Here is an 18,460-nt window from a genome sequence, read left to right as displayed (position 1 = left end):
ACCGTATGAAGCCTGTGGTCTGGGGTTTGTCTTCTTCACCTGTGGTGTCATGATGACATTCACAGGAAGATTCTCCAACACTTTTTCGGCACCCAGATCTTCTTCATAGGCGGTCCATTCCTGCAGTTAGTACCAATGTACCTGGCAAACACTTCACCATTCTGATTCTTAAACAGTTTATAGTTTGCATCAAAGGATTCATCAATGACAATGGGGTTAGCACAAGTGAAGCCAGATAGATTGGATGGATCTGCTGAAGGTTCCTTTGCAGCAACCCATGTGGTTTTGGGGTACTGCTCAGGTTTCCAGTAAGAGCCATCAGCATTCATTTTCCTTACGAACCCAACACCCTCTTTCCTCGGGTTTCGGTTCAGGATCTGCCTTTTGAGGACATCACATAGTGTCTGATGCCCTTTAAGACTTTTGTACATCCCTGTTTCAAGCAATGTCTTCAACCTAGCATTCTCATCAGCAATAGCAGTGGTATCCTCAGCAGAGGGGTTAGTTCCCACATCAACAGTTGAAGATATTGCAACAGTAGCAGCAGTAGAACATTCAGCAACAGAAGTAGCATTATCACGCTCAATGCATTTAAGACATGGTGGTTCAAATCCTTCCTGAGCGAACTGATCTGTTTGGCGCGAAGTGACTCGTTTTCCTTTTGAAGATCTTCATGAGCCGCTCTCAATTTCTCAAGATCTTGCTTCCTTTGAAGATAATCATAGGAAAGCCTTTCATGAGTTGTTGAGAGCGTTTCATGACGACTTTCAAGTTCCTCATACTTAACGTGAAGATTTTTTATGTCTTCAATTAAGGACTGAGATCGAGTCATTTCAGCGCCTAACAGATCATCGCTTTTGTCTAACAGTTTTTGAATATGTTCCATGGCTTTCTGTTGTTCAGTTGCAATTTTAGCAAGTGTTTTGTAGCTGGGTTTGAACCACAGTCAGAGTCATCGTCACTAGATGTTTGATAGTGAGTAGTGCGTGTGTTTACCTTGGCACCGCGTGCCATGAAGCAGTAGGTAGGAGCGGAGTAGTCCTTGTCATTTGCATCGGTGTCGGTGATGAAGTCATTGTCTTCAGTGTTGAAGATGGACTTGGCAACGTATGCTGTAGCCAGACTCGCAACGCCAGAATCGGACTCCTCCTCAGACTCCACCTCCGCCTCCTCAGAAGCGGACTCCTCCTCTGAATCCATTTCCTTGCCAACAAACGCACGTGCCTTGCCAGATGAGCTCTTCTTGTGTGATGAAGACTTGGAGGAAGACTTGGAAGAAGACTTTGAGTATTTCTTCTTCTTCTTGTCGTCAGAGTCATACTCCTTGCTCTTCTTCTTCTTCTTTTGTTCTCATTGTCCCACTGTGGACACTCAGAGATGTAGTGGCCAGGTTTCTTGCACTTGTGGCATGATTTTTCTTGTAGTCATGAGCAGAAGCTTCATCATTCCTTGAGCTTGATCGTGAAGACTTTCTGAAGCCTTTCTTCTTGGTGAATTTTTGGAACTTCTTCACAAGCATAGCAAGTTCCTTTCCAATGTCTTCAGGATCATCAGAACTGCTGTCAGATTCTTCTTCAGATGAGGAGACAGCTTTTGCCTTCAAGGCACGAGTTCGCCCATAGTTTGGACCGTAGATATCTCTTTTCTCAGAAAGCTGAAACTCATGTGTGTTGAGCCTCTCAAGTATGTCAGACGGATCGAGTGTCTTGAAATCAGGACGTTCTTGAATCATCAGGGCTAGGGTGTCAAACGAACTGTCAAGTGATCTCAGTAGTGTCTTGACGACTTCATGCTTGGTGATCTCAGTAGCGCCAAGGGCTTGAAGCTCATTTGTGATGTCAGTGAGTCGATCAAACGTGAGCTGGACATTCTCATTGTCATTTCTCTTGAAGCGGTTGAAGAGGTTGCGAAGGACACTGATTCTCTGATCTCTCTGGGTTGAGACGCCTTCGTTGACCTTGGAGAGCCAGTCCCAGACTAGCTTAGATGTTTCCAAAGCACTCACGCGGCCATACTGTCCTTTGGTCAGATGACCACAGATGATATTCTTGGCAGTAGAGTCCAGTTGAACGAACTTCTTGACGTCAGCAGCAGTGACACCTTCTCCAGCCTTGGGAACGCCGTTCTTGACGACATACCATAGGTCGACGTCAATGGCTTCAAGATGCATGCGCATCTTATTCTTCCAGTAGGGATATTCAGTTCCATCGAAGACGGGGCACGCAGCGGAGACTTTAATTATCCCTGCAGTCGACATAGCTAAAACTCCAGGTGGTTAAACCGAATCACACAGAACAAGGGAGTACCTTGCTCTGATACCAATTGAAAGTGCGTTATATCGACTAGAGGGGGGTGAATAGGCGATTTTTATGAAAGTCTTCAAAACATGGAAGTTTCGAAGACAAACGATAGAAATAAACCTATTACCATGCAGCGGAAGGTAGACTACACTAGGCAAACCATAGTCAAGTATTCAATGAAGTGAAAGCACAATGACTAATAGCAGCAATGTAGTGAGGATCAGGTAGGAAGATATTATGAAGCCAAACAGAACACACAGTCACTCAGTGAAGACAAAAGATAGTGCAATCATACAATGACTTCATAGGGACCAAGAGTAAGTAAAGGGAAGGGAAGGATGAAACTAGTGACTCATTGAAGACAATGATTTGTTGGACCAGTTCCAGTTGCTGTGACAACTGTACGTCTGGTTAGGGCGGCTAGGTATTTAAACCTGAGGACACACAGTCCCGGACACCCAGTCCTGAACACGCAGCTCAGGACACCCAGTCCTCACCGTATTCCCCTTGAGCTAAGGTCACACAGACCTCGCCCAATCACTCTGGTAAGTCTTCAAGGTAGACTCCCAAACCTTCACAGACTTCGTTCACCGGCGATCCACAATGTCTCTTGGATGCTCAGAACGCGACGCCTAACCGGCTGGAGGATTCACAGTCCTCAAGTGTAATAAGTCTTCAGATCACACAGACAAGAAGACTTAAGTGATGCCCAACACTCTTTGGCTCTGGGTGGTTAGGGCTTTATCCTCGCAAGGAATTCTCTCTCAAAGGCTTCGAGGTGGGTTGCTCTCAAACGACAAAAGCCGTACTCTAACTCTGAGCAGCCAACCGTTTATGGTTGTAGGGGGTGGGCTATTTATAGCCACTAGGCAACCCGACCTGATTTGTCCGAAATGACCCTGGGTCACTAAGGAACTGACACGTGTTCCAACGGTCAGATTTCAAACACACATGGCAACTTTACTTGGGCTACAAGCAAAGCTAACTTGTCCGACTCTGGACAAGATTCGCTCTCATAGTCTTCACTTGAAGACATAAGTTTTGGTTAAGCATCACTTCAGTCATTCTGACTGGTTCTCTTGGACCCTACTTAACAGTATGGTGGTTCCTATGACTCAACAAAGAAGAAAAAGAACTACGATAGATCTAAGTCTTCGAGCTCCATAGGATTCATGCGATGTCTTCTCTTGTCATAGTCTTCGATGAGAATATCTTCATATACCACCTTTGACATCAATGTCTTCATACATTTTTAGGGGTCATCTCCGGTAGGAAAACCGAATCAACGAGGGACTTCTACCTGTGTTATCCTGCAATTCTCACAAACACATTAGTCCCTCAACTAGGTTTGTCGTCAATACTCCAAAACCAACTAGGGGTGGCATTAGATGCACTTACACCCAGCACTGCGTCCGGGCCGGTCAGGTCCAGGGAGGTTCCTGCCGCTCTGCCTAGGCTCCCTGCGCTCTGCCCCGCTCCGCGCCGCTGGCCACTCCGGCCGTGGTAGCCACCCCCCTTCGCCACCTGCGCCGCCCCACCCGGGATGCCGGAGCATCCCATGCCGATGACGGATCCGCCCTGATCTCCTGCCTCCCCACCGGCCCGCCTTCAATGCTCCGGCCCCAGGGGCGGCCCTGGATGCCCCGGATCTTCCGCCGCTCCTACCTCTCCCTGTTCCCCGGACGTGCTAGAGTGGGGGACGCCTCCGCAAATCCTGCCGTGGGGTGCTAACCTCGAGGGCGACCTCTCGTCCGGACCGTTAGATCGGGGCCCGCCCCCCCCCCCCGCCTGAGCAGCACCGGCTCCGATCCATCGTGGTTGTGCCCCCCGCCTCCCTATTTCGGGAAGATCGCCATTGATTATGGATGGATGCTGTACCAGTCCCGCAGAAGCAAGAAGGCTGGCAAATCACCGCCGGTCCGGATCTGGGCGCCGCCCCCCCGTGTCGAATCGCGAGGCCTTCTTAAGCAAGTTTAGGGGCCTCTGTTTTTGATGCCTCAGCCCGCACCACCGCCGTGTCGACTGCCACGAACCCATCCACTGCATCATCTGCAAGCGCCCCGGTCACATCGGCAAGGAGTGCCCCCAGAACCGAGTAAACCAGAGGGGGGATGGGCTCCAGGCTCGTCCGGTGCGGGATCGGCTGGTCTTTCCTGCCAAGGCCAGCCCTCCTCAGCATGAGATGGCTCCGCTGGGCGCTCCCTGCGTCGACCACGGGCGCCGGCCGAGGACCAGCCACAAGGTGATCACCTCCACCCCGAAGATGGAGCAACAGATTTTCCTGCTGCAGCAGCACGCGGTGGTGGTCACCGCGGTGAGCAAGTTGCACGCGGCCAGTCCCCTCTCCATCGGTCGAGCCATCGAGCGGGAATTCCAGATCCCTGCGTACCTCCTCCGCATCACCAGCCATGATCCGGAGGACTCCTTCATCCACTTCACCATGCCGGCCCACAAGGACCTCGTCGTTCGGCGGGGCTCGATCGTGGTGGATGGCGTCTCCTTCTTGCTGGAGCCATGGAGGGAGGACACGCACGCCATCCACGACACCTGGATGCTGCATGTTCGCGTCGTCATGGAGAAGCTGCTGATGCAGCTCTGGACCCTGGAGGGCGCGAAGGACGCGCTGGGCGACGTGGTCATCATCGACCGCCTCGACAACCGTACATTCGAGTGCGCGGGCACGAAGCTGTTCGCCGTCTGGGTGTGGGTGTGGCAGTTGCACCACATCCCCACCATGCGAACCCTGTGGAAGCACGCTAGAGGTGCCGGCCGGGTGGAGGAGATGGGCCGTCGTGCCGCCACCGAACCTGCTGCGCTAGGATGTGCTGGTGCACATTGATTGGATCAAAGACTGGGTGCCCCTGTCCCGGTGCTCCTCCCTCTAGGCAAAGCGGCCTCCCGTCCTCCGACGACGATGACCGCCCGTATCCGTGCTACCCCCACGCAGGGGGCTGGGTGGCCGACATGGAGGACGGTAGGCCGTCGCAGGGCCTGGGACCGCGCTTGCGCCCGCCCGTGTAAGTGGCGTCCTTGGGCTGTAAGGGCATGCCCTTGGTGGGCCACAGGCGCAGTCACAACGGCGACGACAGTGGCGGCCAGCGGAGATCATGGAAGGACACGCTTCTCGGGCGAAGCCACGACAAGGAGCCGGCCGCACGACCCCCCGCCTCTGAGCGCCGCCGCAGCCGCACCCCAACCTCGCGCCGTGGACACGGCCCCTCCAAGGACAGGAGTTCTAACCACGCCCCAGGGGGCTCCGCTCTGGGGGGTGGGGCAGGCTCGAGCCGCTCCTGCGGTGCATCCTCCTCTCGCACGCCTGCGGCACCTTCCAACCCACTGCTCGCGCCGCTCCGGCCCCTGCCTCGGGCTCTGGGCAACGCGTAGGACGATGACCCGGTGGTCTCTTTCTTCGACATGGTCGACAAGGAGCTGCACCTCCATCGAGGGTGGACTCGAGGGCGATGGCAGTAGACAGGGCGGCTGCGGCCACCGTGGACAAGCCGCTCAGCTTCACCGACCAGGCGGGCGCGGGCAGTGGCATCGACGACGACATCGACATGGGCCCGACCCTCTCGCTCACCCGCCACACTCCTAGGCCGGCCACCACTCACTCCGTGCAGCTCGGCGCGGTGACCTCCTAGGTGTTCCACCTGTAGATCGCCGATGCGGGCGGGGAGGGTGATGCGCGCCAGCTGTTCGTCAACGTCGCGCCATCCGTTCTAGGCAATCCTCCCGCCCGCGCCAAGACGCCCTGCCGCTCCAGGCCTGCCGCGGCGCCGTCTCACCAGAGCGCCCGTCAGGCGAAGAACCCGTCCACCATTCCGGTCAGCCAGCGGGCAACGCTCCGCATCATCCACGGCCTCGGTATCCTCGGGCCAAAAGAGACCACGACGGCCAAGGCGGCGGAGGCGCTGATCCGTCGGTTCGACGAGCCCCTGTCCGACTCTGATATCAAGGCCATCCCAAAGCTCACCAACCTCGACGCTGCGATGCTCAAGATAGCTGCGGGCATGCACGGACCAGACGGAGAGGCCTCGCAGGCCACCACCTCTCCATGTTAGTGATTCCTAGTCGTAGCAATCTCCGACGACCCCATGCACTCGGCTGGGTTGAGTTAGGTTTCATCATGCATTGTAATAGTGTAGGTCTCTTTAGAGAGTGAGGCGTAGTTGTTTGCCGATGAAACTTGGGGCCTGTTGGTGGCCGCCGGCGACCCCCCGGCCCGATGGTGGTGTACCCGTGTTTACCTTCAAGTAGCAGTAGTCGTCGGAGCTATCATCTGTTTTCCCCATGAGTGACACCAATTGCCCGATAATGAGTTGGAACGTGCGGGGCTTGAACTCACCGACCCGCCGAGAAGTAGTTTTGGAGACGACGGAGGCGCATAAACTGGCCATCCTCCGCCTGCAGGAAACAAAGATCGACAAATGGAGCAGGGCACTAGTTAGGGAAACCGGAGGAATGCGGCTCGCCGACTGCGCCGTCCTCCCTGCCACGGGCACGAGGGGAGGCGTCACAATCTTCTGCGACAAGAACGGTGTAGAGGTGCTCTTGCAGGCCGTTGGCTGCTTCTCCATCACCTCCAATATCACCATCATCGCAAGCAGTGCTACGTTATGGCTGGCGACAGTCTACGGGCCGGTCGACGACAGAAGGAAAAACGATTTCCTGGCCGAGCTGGCGTGGGCTGCTCCGCCCTCAAATGCTCCCTGGCTCATCAACAGGGACTTCAACCTGATCTATGAGGCGCGCGACAAAAACAACACCAACATAAACCGTAGGATCATGGGAAAATTTCGAGCTATGATCGACGCGGCAGGGCTCAAGGAGATCAAGTGCAAGAACAGATGATTTACGTAGAGCAACGAGCACACGTCGGCAACCCTAGTTAGCATAGATAAATTCTTATGCACTATGGCCTGGGCCTCCATGTTTCCCTCCTACCTCCTTCACGCCATTTCCACCTCGTGCTCTGACCACTGCCCGCTGCTGCTGTCGCAGGCGGCGGCCCCTCGCCGCGCGGCTCGCTTCCTCTTCGAGTCTTTCTGGCCGAGATTCCCTCGCTTCCACACTATGGTGTAGAGGGCGTGGGATCGCCTAGTCGCCTCGGGCTGTGCTTTCAAGAGATTCGGCACAAAGCTCGCGCGAGTGGCCCGTGACCTGAAGATTTGGGCCAAGGGCTTCTTCAGCGAGACAAAACTTCAAATGCACATCGCAAACGAGATTGTGCTCCGCCTCGACATTGCTCAGGAGAGTAGGCAACTGACCGTAGATGAATTCCAGTTGCGGAAATGGCTCAAGATGCGAGTCCTTGGACTCGCCGCCATCGAGAGGGCGCGCAAGAGACAGGCCTCGCGCGTCACCTGGCTGCGCGCGAGCGACGCCAAGATGGCGTTCTTCCAGGCAAAATCAACTCACGACGCCAAAAAAACTTCATCCATGCCCTACACACTCGAGACTCCATTGCCACCTCCCACGGTGACAAGGAGCGGATCATTCATGAGCACTTCCGATCCTCGTTGGGCACAACATCGCCTCGTAGCCGAACCATCAACTGGGAATCCATCCACCTGCCGTCTCTGCTGGTAGCCAGCCTTGACAACCCCTTCACCGAGGACGAGGTGTGGGCGGCGATCTGCAAATCTCCGCAGGAGAAGTCTCCAGGGCCGGACGGCTTCAATGGTACTTTCTTCCACTCGTGCTGGTCCATCATCAAGACAGATGTCATGGCGACCTTCCACCAATTCTACAATCTCTCAGGCGGCGACATGTCGGCGATCAACAAAGCTACAATCATTCTCCTGCCAAAAAAGGATGGGGCAACGGAGATCACCCACTTCAGGCCCATTATTTTGATCCATTCGGTAACCAAGCTCATCTCCAAGGTTCTCTCGATTAGATTGGCGTCAGTCATCGGCTCCATCATCTCACCGGTGCAGACGACATTCCTGAAATCGAAGTGCATCCACGACAACTTTTTTTCGTGCAAAACTCCATCCGCGCCCTCCATCGTCGCAAAATGCCAGGCCTGCTACTAAAGTTAGACATAGCAAAGGCGTTCGACACCGTCTCCTGGGAATACCTGCTGGAGCTGCTCCAATAGCTAGGGTTTAGTGCGCGCTGGCGGGACTGGGTGGCTCGTCTACTCGTCTCGCCTTCTTCCGCGGTCTCCCTCAACGGTTCGGTCGGCCCTAGCATCCTCCACCGCAGTGGGTTGCGTTAAGGAGACCCGCTCTCCCCCTTCCTCTTCATTTTTGCCATCGACCCACTGCACTACCTCATCGCGGGGCAGCCGATCAGCAGCTGCTACAGCGCCTCCCAGGCTGCGACCTGGCGCTTCGTGTAAGCCTCTACACCAACGACGCAGTTATCTTCATAAACCCTAGATGTGAAGAGGTAGACTCTCTGCTACACATCCTTAGCGAGTTTGGCAAGGCAACCGGGCTCTGTATCAACCCAGCCAAATCCACGGTCTCGCTGATCCGTTGCGAGAACATCAACATCGAGGAGGTACTCTAGGGTTTTGTAGCCTCCATCGCCCCCTTCCCATCAAATATCTTGGGCTGCCGGTCTCTACGGGCCGCCTTCGCTTGGTCCACCTCCAGTTCATCATCGACAGAATCAAGGCAAGGCTTGCGGGCTGGAAGGGCAAACTGCTTCCGATGGCCGGCCGCCGCGTCCTCGTCCGGTGCGTGTTGAGTGCCATGCCAACCTTCACCCTCACCGTCCTCCATGTCCCAAGAAAAATTCTCAAGGAGATCGACAAGTGCAGGCGACATTTCCTCTGGTGCCAGGACGACGAGATTTTGGGCGCCAGCTGCAAGGTCAACTGGCCTGTGGTCTGCACCCTGACGGAGCAAGGAGGCTTGGGCATCCCTGACCTGCAGCATTTTGGCAGAGTGTTGCGGCTGCGCTGGCTCTGGATGGCCTGGCACCACCCGGAGCGGCCTTGGGTGGGCTCCGAGCTTCCCCATGACGACGCGGACAAGGCGCTCTTTGCGGCCTCCACCAATGTTGCGATCGGCGACGAGGCTCGGTCCTCCTTCTGGCTCTCTTCATGGATCGGCCAGGGCTGCCTCTCCCAGCAATTCCCAAGGCTATTCAGCTACTCGCGGTGCAAGAACAGATCAGCGCGGGAAGCCCTCAGAGACGACACATGGATCCGCGACCTCGCCCACGGCAACAACCACCATCTTCTGTCGGACGTCCTCGCCCTTCATCACTTGCTTCAGGACACGGATGCGCAGCTGCAGCCAGGAGTGCCGGATGACCTGACGTGGAGCAGAACGAGCGCAGGAAAGTACACAGCAAAGTCGGCCTACCTGACGCAGTTCTAGGGAAGAACGGCGACCCACTTCGACCACCTAGTTTGGAAGGCCTGGGCGCCGGGCAAAATCGAAATCTTTGCCTGGTTGTTACTCCAGGATCGGCTCTGGTGCAATGACAGACTCCAGCGGCGGGGCTGGACAAATGCTTACTTCTGCCAGCTCCGTCAGAAACCTCGAGTCCTCGCGCCACCTCTTCTGGGGCTGCTAGGAAGCCGGACGGGTTTGGGCCGAGCTGGGGCTGTGGCACGGCTGCTGGGCTCTCACCCCGGCCGTGATCTGGCGCCAGGACAACTCCACCGCGATCATACTAGGCATCCTGGAGCAGACCCAACACCAATGGCGAAAGGGTGTATGGACGCTGTGCTGGCTTGCTTGCTGGGAGATATGGCAGGAGAGAAACCACTGCACCTTCAGGCAGCACCTGCCGTGTGCAGCAAGAATCATCAAGCGCATAAGAGACAACATCGAGCTATGAGAACCACAGGAGCTGCATGCTTAGAGAGCCCCTTCAGGGACCCCCCTTGAGAGATAAAACCCCCTTGTTCCTAGGGTTTTGGACGTCTGTGGCATTCCCTAAAACTTTGATCCTAGGATCCTCACCACCATTGTTATTTTTCCACTACTTTCTGCTCTGATCAATGAAAACGCCAACAATTGCTGGATCTTTCAAAAAAAAACAATGTCCTTCACCGGATTTTCGTGCGGCCCCAAGCCGCTCATCACGGCACCGCTGCCTCCAGGAGTCTATTTGTGCTTGCTACTGGTCACCGGTGACCTGATTTTCAAACCGGGCTTGCCCCTTCCTATCAAATACATCGTGAAAAATACATTTTTTCGGACAACATGACATATAAGAGAAGGGAAAAGAGAAAGAGCGAGTTTGACACATTATCAGGAAAACTGCCGTGCACACCCACAATCGGCTCATGCACCGTGGGGCAAAAACCTGATAACACCAACACCTATACTAGTAACACCAATAGACGTCCACCAAGTATGACCAAAACACATTAGGGTTTAAGAGCATCTACAACCACATACAGGTAAACCGACTAGTCGTACGTCCGGGGACACAATTGGACGCATCCGCGGACAGTGACCAATCACACCTCAAATTTTCCTTCTCTCATCCGATTACCTCAGTTAGCAAACCTAAAATCCATATTACACATGATCATAAACTTCCGATACAGCCGGACGTCCGATAACTACATCAATACATGCCCCCATCGGACTATCAAAATTCGGCATGTTCTACGTACATACTCCCTCTGTCCGAAAATACTTGTCATCAAAATGGATAAAAAAGATGTATCTAGAACTAAAATACGTCTAGATACATACCCTTTTATCCATTTTGATGACAAGTATTTCCGGACAGAGGGAGTACTAGCTATGGACAAAGACCATCCACGCTTGCTCCTGTCGGCGCCCTTGGCGTCTTTGTCACGGAAGTAGCAGTCGAAAACGCAATATGGATCAAGCCGGAGTTGTCTGCCTCGTCACTGTCCTCCTTCTACTCTTTGGGGATAGTCCGGCCAATTCATGGACCGCCCGGGCTTGCTCTCAAGTGAGGGCGTGCGTGTTCCTCCTCTGTCACTTCTGGAGAGTGCATGCATAGATGTCTTCCTCTTTCGCGAAAGTGTGCGCCGCCACATCGGCAGTGAGGTGGGCCTCGCGCTCCGTGGCTCTCTGCTTGTTACGGTGGGCATATCGGTTCCTGTAGCACTCATATGCCAGTGGACCAGAGGTGGCACGACAGACGACCCTCGAGCTTCCAACACTGGTGGACCCGAGCACCAGTTGCGCCGATGCAATGGTTTTGCGTTAGACGAAATCTGACATCGGTCAGGCGCACTCCTCCCGGGAGTGGTGGAGGGCCAGGCAGGCAGACATTGCCTCCTCCGGCCCGCATGGCACGACACCCTAGTCAATAGATCTGGAGTGATCGAAGTTAGATCCGCTGCCCAATATACCAGATAAGGTTAGAGGGGAGTTTGGGGAGGATTGAAGTGGAGTGGAGTGGAGCGGCTAGGGTTTGGTCCGAGGAGCGCATATATATGAGGTCAGAATGGGCCAAGTTGGGCAGATTCAATGGGCCCCAAATTTGGGTTGTATATGAGGGTACCGGTCAGCTGAATGGGCGGTATGAGGTGTGTGTCTCGGATGACTCTTTTTAACCGGTTAATTACTGGGCCGTCCGTTCACATGGCACTCGGCTGTAGATGCAAGCCTCCCATCAAACCAAAGTTGAAACTAATTAACGACACAGTTGCAAGATGAAGCATCAACTCTGACACACCAATCAGCCAGACGAAAATAGGCCCTTGACAGATCATCAACATGTCAATGTCATTGATCTTGTCCTTAAAAAATGTCATTGATCTCGAGCATCTCCCCACCTCTCTTCAGCTCTGAAGCACCCTCACCTCCTGAAGACCTGCCCAATAAAGCGAACAAACAACAAACACAATGTCGAAAGGAGACTTTGATCAGTTTCTTTTCAAACGTTGCCTTGTTACGAGCTAGGCATTCATCACCAGGGAAGAAAGTACAACACCAATCATAAATAGAACTGTCAAACATTCTTGGGATAACTATCAGTGCCAAGACAAAAACACGAGCCCACATTGCGCCGGACGCCGGTGTCTTGATTACCAGAGGAGTCACCCCTAGGGTTCCGCTCATGGCGGACGGCGGGACCCGTGCGAGCTGCTCGCTCCCTCTCGCTCCAGCTCCGACCCCTCACCCACCACCCTCATCGTCGGTACGTTCTCCTCGTTGTCTCCCTCCATTCTGCTAGTTACCTGGCCATGCGTCGCCGTGGTTCGGCGAGGCGGCGGCGAAGGCGTGGCCTCCAGCAGCCGTCGAAGATCGATGGATGGTTCAGTGAGCCGTCGCCATAACCATCATGGTGTAGCTTTTCACTGGGAGAATTTACGCGCTAGAATCACAGGCATTTGCATGTGCTGCAGCGACTCGGGGGCGCGGGCGTCGTCATGCACCAGGGATTTGGGTGCGCATGCGGCGGCCACCGTTTGAATGCGGTAGGCTGGCAGCGATAGCACCGTCGCCGCCTCCTTTGCGTGAGCGGCAAATCAAGCGTCACTAGTATTGGACTCCGTGGCCTGAACCATCGACGTTCGGCTCACCGTGGGCGCACCCATTGATGACCCACAAGTATAGGGGATCTATCGTAGTCCTTTCGATAAGTAAGAGTGTCGAACCCAACGAGGAGCAGAAGGAAATGATAAGCGGTTTCTAGCAAGGTATTCTCTGCAAGTACTGAAATAAGTAGTAACAGATAGTTTTGTGATAGGATAATTTGTAACGAGCAACAAGTAACAAAAGTAAATAAAGTGCAGCAAGGTGGCCCAATCCTTTTTGTAGCAAAGGACAAGCCTGGACAAACTCTTATATAGAGAAAAGCGCTCCCGAGGACACATGGGAATATCGTCAAGCTAGTTTTCATCACGTCCATACGATTCGTGTTTGGTACTTTGATAATTTGGTATGTGGGTGGACCAGTGCTTGGGTGCTGCCCTTACTTGGACAAGCATCCCACTTATGATTAACCTCTATTGCAAGCATCCACAACTACAACAAAAGTATTAAGGTAAACCTAACCATAGCATGAAACATATGGATCCAAATCAGCCCCTTACGAAGCAACGCATAAACTAGGGCTTAAGCTTCTATCACTCTAGCAACCCATCATCTACTTATTACTTCCCAATGCCTTCCTCTAGGCCCAAACAATGGTGAAGTGTTATGTACTCGACATTCACATAACACCACTAGAGGAGAGACAACATACATCTCATCAAAATATCGAACGAATACCAAATTCACATGACTACTAATAGCAAGACTTCTCCCATGTCCCCAGGAACAAATGTAACTACTCACAAAGCATAAACATGTTCATAATGAGAGGGGTATTAATATGCATATAGGATCTAAACATATGATCTTCCACCAAATAAACCAACTAGTATCAACTACAAGGAGTAATTAACACTACTAGCAACCTACTAGCACCAATCCCGGACTTGAAGACAAGAATTGGATACAAGAGATGAACTAGGGTTTTGAGAGGAGATGGTGCTGATGAAGATGTTGATGGAGATTGCCCTCTCCTGATGAGAGGAGCGTTGGTGATGATGATGGCGATGATTTCTGCCTCCCGGAGGGAAGTTTCCCCGGCAGAACAGCTCCGCCGGAGCCCTAGATTGGTTCCGCCAAGGTTCCGCCTCGTGGCTGCTGTCACATCCCTAGCTTATGGTGCTGCCTAGTGTTTGCATCTTGTTTGCATCATGTTTAACTTTCATGGAAATTTGAAATGGGGATGTTCAAACCCTATCATCAAAAGGAATTCAAATAGGTTCAACCAAAATATTTTTCAGTGATTTCAAAATGCCCTTTAAAAATGTTCATCATTTCTGGATCAAGGTGGAAGCATCTACCAAAAATGGTTCACATTTTTGCAGGACATATTTGGACTCTCAATTAATTCAAACATATTTGAATTGGAGCTATTTACATGCTATATATATTTTAGATGCTCCAAAAATGTTGGAAATTGTTAAGGGTCACTGGAATAATTCAGAAAGCACCCATAATTGTTTCCAGGATTTTATGAAATGGTTTAGTATTATTACTAAATCAAAACAAATAGCAAATAAATAGAAAACAGAAACAATTTAAATTAGAAAACAAAGAGAGAGAGTTACCTGGGCCGGCCTACCTGTTCTCGCACTGTAGCGGCCGAGCCCACCGAGGGCAGAGCCGTCTTCTTCCTCCTGCCAGTAGGCAGAGGGGAAGCATGGCGCGCGCGCGTTCCCGGCCACCTCCTGCTTGCCTCCCTCGACCTGATCCGCGCCCGGAGACGCCCGACGCCTCCCCTCGCTCCTCTCCCTCACTCTCTGCTCTCTCCTTTGCCCTCTAGTCCCTTCCACGAGCGCGACCGAACACAGCCGTCGCCGCCGACGAGCTCCCACACGGTCACAACCATCTCCGAGCCTCTCCGACGCACCCCTGAGCGTGACGCCCCAGTCCTCCCTGCCGAGCCACATGACGCCGGACGCCCTGGAGCGCCGTCGTTGACGCCATCTTCGCCCTCTGCACCGACGACTATCGTCGACCGATTCGTTGTCACCAGCCATCCCCAAGCACACTGAGATCACTGATGACCCCGTCGTGAGCTCCTCTACCGAACCCCTCTCTTCCCACCGTCGTTCTCCTCCTCTAGCCCCGCTGTCCACCGGAGCCGATAGCTCCTCGCCGACGGCCATGCCGCCACCACGGCTACGGCCGTGCAAGCTCGCCTCCGAGCACGTCAACGCACTTAGGGAGTCTTCAGGAGCTCAAATCACCCGCCCGTTAGGCCTGCCCTGCATCGTAGCCGCAAACCTCGCACTCACCCGAACTCCGGCACCGCCGCGAGCTCACTTCCGGCGAGCTCCGTCCACCCCACGGCCTCCCACCTGCTCTGTTAGATGTGCGCGAGCGCCAGCCACCCTCAGCACCCATCCGCGCGTCGAATGGACGCCGGAGCCGCGATTCCGGCGTGCCTCCGCCCTCGGCTGTGGTCGTCGCCGGCCATGCTCCGGCGAGTGTCGACATGGCCATCATTAGACGCTAACCCCGCCACCTAAGCAACCCAAATAGCCACTGACAGCGGGCCCTACTGCAGGGTCAAACCCAGTCAGCATTGGGTTTGACCGGGTTTAGCCCTTGTGTCACTGATGCGCGGGCCCGCCCTGTTAATCTCTAGTTAGTTTTAGGTTAGTGCTAACTGACTTAGATTAATTAGTGCAGTCACTGACTAGTGGGCCCATGCCCTAATTAACCTAGGTTAGTGCTAACCTAACACTAACTAACTCTGTTAGTTAGTTGTTTCATTGACATGTGGGTCCCAGCCGTCAGGTTTGACCTGGGCTGGCGCCTTTGACCCGCTGACGTCACCCCGATGTCATGCTGGCACAATAACTCTTTTTCTGGACTTATTCTTTCACAGGAAATTCCAGAAAATGTTTTAAACTTCTAAAAATCATATAAAATCAACCGTAGCTCATAATGAAATAAATTATATATGAAAAATGATCAGAAAAATACAATCTATCCATCTATACTAGTTTCATGCATGTTTAAACAAGTTAACTTGCTGTTTAGTGCAAAACATGATAAAGCACTATTTAAGATCACAAATGAGTTTGAACTTTGAATCTTTGGTTCAAAATAGCTCAAACCCATATGTTTGTAGTTGCATTAGCCCAACACACTCATTTTACCATGCCATGATCATGCATCATATTGTGCATTGCATTGATTGTGTTTCTTTCTCTATTGCCGGTATTTGTCCCCTCTCAGTAGACGTTGCTTCAACGATGTGATCATTGACACCGATGAAGATTTATACTATCTTCAGAAGTGACAGGTAAGCAATACCCCCTTGTTCATTCCGATACAACCCCACTCTCTCGCTCCTGCTCTCTTTTACTGCATTAGGACAACAACGATTCATCTGTTACTTGCTGCGATAGTTGAACCCCTTATCCTCTGCATGATCTGTCATTGCGACAGTAAATAGATGAAACCCACTAGCATGAGTAGGAGTTGTTTGAGCCCTAATGTGCCTACTCATTCATGCTTGTTTGTTGTGCCTATTATTACTTAGGGTTGTGTCAGGTTTGATTCATCGGGGATGAATCGGAGGTGTGTGAACATGTCCTACTGTTGAGAGCTAAGTGTGTGAACATGATTTGGTAAAGGTATCGATGAGAGGCCATGTTGAAGTACATGGTGGGTTGTTTCATTGAAGCCGTCCTTAGGAACTAAGTTCTGTGTTTGTGATCCATGAAACAGCTACTACCACACACTGGGCCCTGAAATATGACCCCGCTCGACTTACTGACCCCTCTCGTCCTCTGTCTAGGAGTTGCAACTAGTTTCTGGTGTTTATAGGTTATGTGTTGGCGGCCTTGCGTAGCGCTGACCCTAGGGGTGGGATATGATGCGGTAGATACACCGTGGCCGGGTATGCCGGGCGCCCGTTTGGCATCTCGGGACCCTGTATACATCATTTGGGGCCGTTGAGGACACCCCTACCGGATGTCCTTGCGTATGGAACCCGAATAGGCGATAAACCTGGACTAGAGACTTGTGCGGTTAGTCAGGTCATGGTCTACACCCATGTCGGCTTTCGCTTGAAGTCTGCCGAGCACATGTCGTGTGCAGACGCTAAGTGGTGGAAACATGTGTGACGAAGTACACCCCTGCAGGGTATAAAAGTATCCGAATAGCCGCGTCCGAAGCAAAGGACTTCTGGGTTGCCTATAACAGTTCATAGACAAGTGAAAGTGGATACTCTAAAATGCGCAAGATAAGCGTGAGTGCTATGGATGGCGTTCTTGTAGGGAGACGGGAGCGGATCCATAGTGGTGTATTGAATGGTGAATATGTGGACTCATTTGCGCCACCTCAAAATAGTTGCTTGCAGTCGTAGTTCAGGATAGCCACTGAGTCAAAGCTGGCCTGCTGCAGTTAAACTTCACTACCCCCTTTGTTGATACCGATGCATATGTAGCTAGTTCTGATGTAAGTCTTGCTGAGTACTTTTGTACTCATGTTTGCTTAATATATGTTTTGAAGAGAGACTTCAGTCTTGCTAGTAGTTTCGCATGGACTTCGATGTTTAGCTTGATACCTCAGCTACGATCTTGTGCCCTCGGCAGGATCTGGTAGATAGTCAGGCTTCTTAGCCTTTTTCATTTGTAGATGTCTGTACTCAGACATGTTAAGCTTCCGCATGTGCTTTGATTTGTATGCTATGATTGTTGGGTCATGAGACCCATGTTTGTAATATCTCGCTCCTCGGAGCCTAATGAATAAATACTTGAGTCGTAGAGTTATGTTGTGATGCCATGTTGTATTTAAACATATTGAGCATATTGTGTGTATGATTGAAATGCTTGGTATGTGTGGGATCCGACAATCTAGTTGTTTATCCTTGGCAGCCTCTCTTATGGGGAAATGTAGTCTAGTGCTTCCATGAGCCATAGTAGTCCGCTACAGCCCGGTTCACCGGAGACCTGCTAGCCCAGCACTACTGCTCAGGACACTTGACTGGCCGGCATGTGTTTCACTTTGTTCCTGTGTCTGTCCCTTTGGGGAAATGTCACGCGGTGACATCCGGAGTCCTGCCTAGCCTGCTACAGCCCGGGTTCCCGGAGTCCTGTTAGCCCAGTGCTACAACCCGGATTCACACGCTGCTGACCGACATGCTCGATGTGATTCATGTATGCCTGTCCCCATAGGTTGGTTCCACTTTGGCTTCACGACTAGCCATGTCGGCCCGGGTTCTCTGTCATATGGATGCTAGCGACACTATCATATACGTGAGCCAAAAGGCGCAAACGGTCCCGGGCCATGGTAAGGCGACACCCGTGGGAATACCGTGCATGAGGCCGCAAAGTGATATGAGGTGTTATCGGCTAGATCGATGTGACTTGGAATTGGGGTCCTGACAGCGGCGGAGTTTTGTCCGAGATGATGGCTTTGTGTTTTTTCCCATTGAAAGACTTCATATAGTAGAGATGGCCACCGGAGGGCCACAAGGGGCCCACGAGGTAGGGGGCGCGCCCAGGGGGTAGGGCGCGCCCCCACCCTCGTGGGCAGGGTGTGACCCCCCGGTGAACTTCTTCCACTGAGTATTTTATATATATTCTGAAAACGTCTTCCATGAAGTTTCAGGACGTTTGGAGCTGTACAGAATAGGTCTCTAATATTTTCTCCTTTTCCAGCCCAGAATCCCACCTGCTGGCATTCTCC

The sequence above is a fragment of the Triticum aestivum genome, chromosome 3A (genome assembly GCF_018294505.1).
Source record: "Triticum aestivum cultivar Chinese Spring chromosome 3A, IWGSC CS RefSeq v2.1, whole genome shotgun sequence".
Classification (NCBI taxonomy): domain Eukaryota; kingdom Viridiplantae; phylum Streptophyta; class Magnoliopsida; order Poales; family Poaceae; genus Triticum; species Triticum aestivum.
Note: the sequence above shows the minus strand (reverse complement) of the source record.